Source organism: Helianthus annuus, chromosome 3 (genome assembly GCF_002127325.2).
Source record: "Helianthus annuus cultivar XRQ/B chromosome 3, HanXRQr2.0-SUNRISE, whole genome shotgun sequence".
Lineage (NCBI taxonomy): Eukaryota > Viridiplantae > Streptophyta > Magnoliopsida > Asterales > Asteraceae > Helianthus > Helianthus annuus.
The window spans coordinates 86,606,909-86,613,772 of record NC_035435.2 but is presented as its reverse complement, the minus strand read 5'-3'; the positions used below and the strand labels follow the sequence as shown (position 1 = coordinate 86,613,772).

General features: G+C 34.4%; 1 long non-coding RNA gene across 1 annotated transcript; it reads left to right on the top strand.

The window, feature by feature from the left end:
* The first annotated feature begins 4,288 nt into the window (after positions 1 to 4,288).
* On the top strand, positions 4,289 to 5,773 carry LOC110927709. Its single transcript, XR_002585837.2, has 3 exons — positions 4,289 to 4,432; positions 4,977 to 5,030; positions 5,522 to 5,773. It is a non-coding gene; the product is annotated as an uncharacterized LOC110927709 (long non-coding RNA).
* The last annotated feature ends 1,091 nt before the right edge of the window (positions 5,774 to 6,864 follow it).

Genomic DNA, 6,864 nt, shown 5'->3' with positions numbered 1-6,864 from the left:
AGAACCTGTTTCAAATGTCAAAAAGTTAGGCATATCGCTTGGAATTGTTCAAAGTCCAACAACACAAAACAGGGAGTTTCTTCTAACTCAAAGATGAAAGAAAGATGTGTTGATAAAAAGAAACAATCAACAAAAATACTTAAAAAGTTTGAAAATTCGACTTTCGAAACTGATGAACGTTCGAAATGTTTTTACAAAAGAAAAGTCGATTTGAACAAACAGAGGTGGGTTGTTAAATCAGAAAGTAGTTCTGACAATGAATCTGACTCGTCAAAGTCAGAGGAGTCGTTTGTTGTGAAAAGGGAAAAGAATTTCGTTCCATAAATGAACGACGAAAACTTTCCACCATTGTCAAAAGATAACTTGAGGTTAAAAGTTGGAAAGGTTGAGATTTCAGATCAATTCTTCTCTGATAAGGAAGAATTTGATGTTGTAAAAGCTTTTAATGGAAAAGTAAAACATATCTTTGGGAAGATGGTTGACAGGAAGGTAAAAGGTGTGAAAGACTTTTATAAATCAAAAAGATGGTGGGATAGAGTTGAATCAAAATCACCCAAGGCTGGTCAGGCTTGGGTGATAGCATTTTCTACTTAAAATCCTGACTTACCGGAACTTCCAGGTTGGTAATTAGGGAGTAGGAATCGGCATCTTTCTTGAGAAATTCACATCTGTGTTATTTCGTCCTACAAGTGGTAGTATTCTTTAATTTGTCATATCTAAATTTTCGGATGATATGGTTAAACCTACAAGTGGTTGAAAAAGAGGTTTTCACCTACAAATGGTTAATCAAGGTCATTAAATTGAACTTATTTTAACTTTCATTAAAGAAGTTGAGAAAACATTGTGATGAACGTAACCCCAATCCTACATGTGGTAAAATCAACAAAACTTATTTTCCGGAAAAACCATTTTGATTAAAACAAACTTAAGTGTTTTGAAATCATAATGGGAAAATAGTTTGTTGACAGGGGGAGTTCTGAGTGTTTATGCCAAAGTGGATGGAGAAATAAAGCATTTCTTGTCAGTTTGTCAAATTGTCTTTAAATGATTTTGAATTTTAGGGGGAGTATGTCATTTCAGAAAATCCAAAAAAAACATTAGAAAATTTGAAAAAGCCAAAAACATGAAAAAAAATGAAAAAGAGTTTTGTTGGAAAAAGAGGAAATGATAGTACATCAGTGGACTATCATAGCACGCTAAAGAAATGAAAAGTCAAATGTGATAAACGATCTCACTAAGGATGTGCCAGTAAGTTTTTATACATTCAGTAGATTGTTTTCGAGATATAAACCTAAAATATCAAACTTGCTTATCTCGTGGGGAACATCTCTCGGATATATGGGTAACCCCCGAAATCTTGTTTGAAAGACTTTCTATTTCTGACATACTAGGTCTTTATGCGTGATGATATCTGGGGTATTATACCAGGACTTCTGATTTTGCGGGAGCAATAGCCTAGTCCTCGTATAATGCTTTGCACTGCTTTAATCTTAAAGCCCACCCTCAGTACAAAAAATGATGAAACATTGAAAAATGCTAATCATGTGCTGTTGAAGAAAAGATCCCCAAACGGGACACACCGAAAGTCGAGCCATCATCTCTCTGTCTGAACGGAAGTTCTAACCTAAGCTCTCATGGTCTCGCATTTATCCGTTTACAGATATCATTCGTGTACATTCACCTGTAAGACTGAATATAGAAGTCTAGATACGAGAGTATATTCTGAAGTGGGACACGCGAATAAGTTTAAGTGTTTAAAACATTAATCTCGTATCTCGTAACAGTTGAACTTTGTATGAAAATTTAAGTGGATCAGTATACTGACAATCTACGTGAATAGTTTAGAACTTAAAATGTTTAAAGCTTAACGGTGTTTAGTAAGTTGTCTCATAAACTGATATGATCCTCTTACACAAACTCACAAAAAATAGTGTTTGTATATATTTCTTTATTACATTTCTTTAAAAACAAAATCCAAAAAGATTTTCAGTGTGTTTTAGCATAAATTTTTGAAAAAGCAAAAATATTTTCGACTAGTGATAATGAAAAGCTGATTTTCAAAACTTCAAGTGCTAAACATGACGAACAGGTTTGGGAGAATTCGTTCGAGATGAAAAGTAAAGTAAAATGGTTGAAATAATTTGAGAAATGTTATATTATAACAAATGATGTTTTGGTTTTGTTTTTACAATTGGTAAGCAAGAGAATAAATTTGTCAAAAGTTTTAAATTTGTGAAATTTATTGTGAGGTAGAGTTTTTGTGCAGGTTCTTGTGTCCTCACCTGAGCAGAGTGTGAGCCAGTCTTAAATCTAGAACTTGTGAAAGTCAGACTACGATCCCAGCACAACTTAAGGGGGAGTCTGTTAGTAAAAAGAAGTCTACAGATGCAAAAGCCAGTCTTTGTTCCTGAAAATCTGTTAAAGATAGAAGTTGATAAACGAAGATAGAGCCAGGATTATGATTCTGGGAATGACCGAGAAAAAGAAAATTGATGATTGTTATATCAACATCCAAGGGGGAGATTAGTTGATAAAGAGAAGAAGATAGAATTTGTTGGATGCTTACACTGTCAGATACACAGCGACTGATCAAGATCGAAGACGTGTCATGCTGAAGACTCGACACTGAAGACTTCGTCAACATCCAAGGGGGAGTCTGTTGGTGCATATGTCTGTCGACTTCGTCTTCTATCGAGTCTTGTGTCAAGATAGGATAGAATGGAGCTCGGTAGGATAGAATAGAGGAGATTGGACGTGACTGGCCATTTCGCACGAAATGGAAAGATCCATTTCGTGCGAAATGGACACAGCATCTGACTATTTCGTACGAAATGCCTCTCCTATAAATACCTGCCATGCTAGTTCATTTGTAACGTTCCTGATTCCGGTACCGAGGTGCTGCCGACGTGTCGTTTGATCTGTATCAATGTTATATCAATAAACAAGACAATTAAAGAGTGAATCAAGCTGTTTCCAAGTCTATATCATTGAATTCCGCCTTTGATATGGATTAGAACTCTTTTGATAGACTCGTTTAGATCGATTCTCGATCCTACAAAAGATCTTAGAGCAAGATAGTATGTACAGGATTTGTATAAACGTATACATTAAATTGTGTTTAACCATGCAGATATGATAGATCATGAATGAAAGAAATATTGGTCTCGGGTAAAGATTATACGTAGGTATTGCAAGAAAATTATGAAAAGAACTATCAAGCAAGTGAAATGAAAGAAATTTTGCTTGATATTGAACCCTGGAAGGATGAGGTGTATGTAGAAGCTAAATAGTTAGAAACTATTGAATGATGTTTGATTTATGATTTTATATGAATGAATAGGAATGAATAAGTATGAATATTATGATAATTATTTCCCTTAAGTAGAAGTTAGAGGTATGCGGGAATGAATAATCTGACACATAAGTTTTAAGAAATCAGCTTGAAAATTGAACAATGATCATGAAATAATGTAATAGGATCATATTGAATTACCAAGTGCATTGGACAAGTGTAAAGTGGTAGTGATCAAATCATCATGACGAGTGATCGGATGAAAACTTGTTGTCGAAGTTCGAGGTATGTACTTACGAAAGGATACAAGTAGACTTGTTAAAATGTATACTAGCTCGAGTCGGAACAGTAGCATATCAGATAGAATTACCATCGGCACTAGGTGGAATTCACAACACCTCCCATGTGTCGCAATTACGAAAAATGCCTTGTGGATGAAACGGCATATGTGCTCTTGGATGACATCGAAATGGATGAAAGATTAAAATATAATAAAAGGCACGTGACAATAAAAGATTACAAAGTGAAACGACTTAGCAACAAAGCCATTAAACAAGTTTTGGTCCAATGGTGACATCGAAAAGAATCGGATCTCACATGGGAAACGGGAGATGATATGCTGGAACACTACCCGTCATTATTCGATACGTATTTAGGTTTCGAGGACGAAACCTTATTTAAGGGGGGTAGACTTGTAACACCCCAAATGTCGTATGTCATAATATAATGTTATAGTCGCTATGTTTTGACAAAAAGAAATGGTAAATATAGTAACACCCCAAAATTTTATAAGCCATAATATAATATTTTAATTTTGATGCATTAGTAAAAGAAAATGGTAAATACAAGTTTTACCATATGAAAGTTAAATAAGAGTAAGTAACCTAGTCAATAGTTAGGCAATAAAGTGCCATGTTTTAAAAACATTAGGGGTTGAAAGAGTAACTAGAGAATGAATTGTTATAACAAAAACAATTAGGCAGTATGTGTGGGGAAGTGGGTGTTGGCCTGGAGGAGAAGAAAGGAGAAAATCCTCCATGGATGTATAATCCCAAAATGCAGCCTATTGACAATGAAGATCTGACTAAAATCCCTACATGTTCATGAATTCTTGTTCATCCAAACATACTAAAGTATAGGGTAAGTGAAATTTTGTGTTTTATGATGATGTATGAAATGGGTTTCGGGTAATCCATGAATTTATCATAAATTAGTGTGATTAAGGGTTAGAATCATCACATAGAACATGAATTATACTTGAATTCGGCTGAAAGTGTGATTGAAAGTAGAAACCCACTTGTAGTAGAGATATTGTGAAGTATAATGATGAATCATGTACCAATTAGAGTAATGATTATGTATAAAGTAGTTTATAATGAACATTTTATAGATGAATAATTACCATGTATGAATGTTGTATGAAAATCCATTGATTTTAACGATGTTGAAATGAACTAAGGAGGTTATGCATAAGATACTTGTACTTTATGCTTTATTAATGTTATGCACACCAAGTGTTTGATGAAATGCTTGTGCATTGGTTTATATGTGATGAAGATGATTTCATAAGCATATGATGGTAATTGATTAGAATTGGCGGATTGGCAAGTTGTTAGCTTACTATGTTAATGTAAATATGAAATAAAAACATGAGATTGAAAGAAAGTTGAATGTCAAATTATAGGCATGAAGGAAGAAGGTGCAAGTCAAACCGGTACGCAAGCAACGCAAAAGAAAGGTAAAGTCATATGAACTTAATTCTCCCTTTATGTAGATTTATGAATGTTAGTTTTGGTAAATGAATCCTCGTGTAGCGTTGTATGATTGTTCATGGTAGAATTGTGATATGTTGAATATTGGAAAATGGATAGGAAATGCAATAGTAATGGATGTGTAATAACCCGCTTCAAGTGGGTCAAAATGTTTGGAAAGTATGTTGTCGTAATGGTTTATGTAAAGACTTGTTATGAACGGGTCGTACTAATGGAATGTATGTTGAAAAGTTATGTAGTCGAACTGTGTGAACGGGTCGAATTAATGGAGAAGGTTAGAAAGTTAGACGGGTCTTGGATTAAGTCTTAGTCTGTGAACTTGGTTTGATCATAAAGACCCGTTAGATGGAAAAGTATGTATGATTAAAAACAAGAGAATGATAATTGTTGAAATAAAAGATTGAATATGTTAGATTATTGTTTTGCATATTTAGTTGACTTGTTAAGAATATTGTAGGTAAATAGTCCTTTGGAGTAAAATCTTGAACCGGAGGAATGAACACACATCGCGCCATTTAATTGCTTCCGCTCGTCAAGTTCTTTAAAGGGTGGTAGTGTCTTTTGGTTAATGGATGTTTTTATTATGATGTAATGATTACAACTTTTATGTCTTTTGGAAACGTGTCGTAGAATTTAGTTCTAAATGTAGAATTTAGTTTGAATGGTGATTTTTTTTAAAGTAGGGAATCGCTTATGTTACGAACGGGTCATGCCCGATTTTTGTTAAAATTTGTATGTTATTATTTTTATATTCGAATGTGAAATATGGGCGTTACATTGTTGGGGCTGAAAGTAGTTAGTTACGTCGTAACTAAAAAGGAGAAATTAAACGGGTCGAATAATGGCATGAAGGATCTATAAGTATTTTCTTATAATTCAGCTTTTGATGTCAGTTAGGATGGTAAACGGATCCGTAATTAAATTACGGACGCGTAGAAACAAGAATTACTCAAAATGGACGTCTGGATCAAAAGTTATATAAGTTTTAAGTTGAGATTTGGTTAGAATACATAGCTGGGCAAAAAGTGCAGCAGCAAAAGGAATGATTCTGTCAAAAAAGGGTTGTCGCGCTACGCGACAGCAAACCAATTTCACCGTCGCGCAACGCGACCACTGTCGCGCCCCGCGACCGCCCGGGGTTGTATCTGTCGCGCCCCGCGAGAGCCAGATAGCTGGCAAAACTTGTTTTCTAGTTCGTTTTAGCATCCAGATTCGATTTTAAACGCTTACATGTTGCGCATGATTATCTTATTTCATGGTTTATGATGTTGGTTTTGTTTATAAATGAATGTTATGATTCTCCGTATCGTAAAAGTTTGGAATTACCCTCGTGTAAAAGAAGGAAACATATAAGTAAATGTACCTAGAATCAAGTAAGTGTGTAGGTCGATATGTATAATGCCTATATTATGTAAAGATACAAATTTTGATATGTTAGCATAAGTGTATGTAAGTAAAAGTAGTAAGTAAGAGCTCGTAATCGTATATGTACGAATATAGGTAAATAAGATTGTATGTTCGTATGTAGTAATGTATGTATGTACGAAGGTGGGTTGCTATGAATATACGTAGGAATGGTTTCAGTACTTTGAGTATTGATAATTACTAATGATGTTTCTCGAGTATGAAACGAGAATGCAGGTACACCATTAAGGACCTTGTGAAGGTTTAAGGAATTGGAATGCATGATTATACATGGAAGCCAATTTGAAAAGATGAGCGTGAGAAGAAGGAATACGGAGTGCTTATTTGATTGCGTATGTTTAATTTAAGAATTACGTCACCAAATCTTAATAATGC